Source organism: Myotis daubentonii, chromosome 4 (genome assembly GCF_963259705.1).
Source record: "Myotis daubentonii chromosome 4, mMyoDau2.1, whole genome shotgun sequence".
NCBI lineage: Eukaryota > Metazoa > Chordata > Mammalia > Chiroptera > Vespertilionidae > Myotis > Myotis daubentonii.
The window spans coordinates 73,743,347-73,744,645 of record NC_081843.1 but is presented as its reverse complement, the minus strand read 5'-3'; the positions used below and the strand labels follow the sequence as shown (position 1 = coordinate 73,744,645).

The window sequence follows — 1,299 nt, the reverse complement described above, 5'->3', positions numbered from 1 at the left end:
CCAGCAAAAATTACATGGAGCAGAGACCAGCAGTCCCCACCCAGCCTTGCCCACACTGCAGAATTGAAACAAAGAAATGGCTTTTAATAATCATTATATTCCTAGTAAATTTAGAAAATATATTAAATGTATAAACCCAATATTGCTGAGTCTAAGATAAATTGATATAGTATTGGAATATGAATTTAAAGTCATAAAACTATTCATACCCTTTGGCTTAATTCCACTTTAGGATTATACCTCAAGGAAATGACCAGAAAGAAAATAGTTTGTACAAAGATGGTCATAGAAATGCTATTCATAATACTGGAAAGTTGGAAAAATCTCAAAAGTTCAACAATGCAGTAAGGCTAAGCAAACTGCAGTGTATTATCAAGACGGAAAACTATGGAACACTGACTAGTGTGGGGACTAGGTGGATACATGGAAATGTTAACTAAGTTCAATAAAAAGACAAAAACAAAATCCATGAGGATGGCAGCTATACAAAACAGAGCTACATGAAATAACTCGGATCAGAGAATAAGAAGGAAGGGTGTAGTGCTCGCTTCGGCAGCACATATACTGTACTAAAATTGGAACGATACAGAGTAAATTAGCATGGCTCCTGTGCAAGGATGACATGCAAATTCGTGAAGTGTTCCATATTTAAGCAAAAGAAGAAGAAGGAAGAGAAGGAGGAGGAGGAGGTGGAGGAGGAGGAGGAGGAGGAGGAGGAGGAGGAGGAGGAGGAGGAGGAGGAGGAGGAGGAGGAGGAGGAGGGAGGGAGGGTGTAAGCAATTACAACTTAATATCCTTTCTCCATTAAACTGGTTAAAGTCTGGATTTTTTTAAATTGGGGGAGGGGGTAGAATATAGGACTTACCTTAGCAGACTTAACTACCTACTGTGCTTCTTTTAATTTCCTGTTCCTGAGAACACCAGTGTTCTCCCTCTGCAGCAATGTGGTTTAACTCCCACAAAAATAACTGGGCACATAAACCTTGGGGGAGTACACTTTAATCAGTGCCACAAGTCAGTGTTTTATAAAAAGTGGTGCAGCAAGGGATATACCAGAAAATATGGCAATTGCAGATTAATAGAAGACATTCTTTTCCTTTCCTATTCATGCCAAGTGATGGCATATACTTATGTGATTACTTTATAAACAAAGGGGATGGAATGTTTAAATGCTTTAAAAATACGAACTATCTCAAACATACCAGGAAGCAGAGAAAGTAATATAATAAACACCCATAAACTCAACACCTAGATTTAGCCAATGTGCATACCTGGAAGTCCTTTTAGTATACCTCCCAA

The 1,299-nt window shown here is 38.4% G+C and overlaps 1 non-coding gene across 1 annotated transcript; it reads left to right on the top strand.

Annotated features, from left to right (window-relative positions):
* The first annotated feature begins 540 nt into the window (after nucleotides 1-540).
* Nucleotides 541-652, top strand: LOC132233914 (U6 spliceosomal RNA). The gene has a single exon (XR_009452764.1). It is a non-coding gene; the product is annotated as a U6 spliceosomal RNA (small nuclear RNA).
* Nucleotides 653-1,299: the final 647 nt, after the last annotated feature.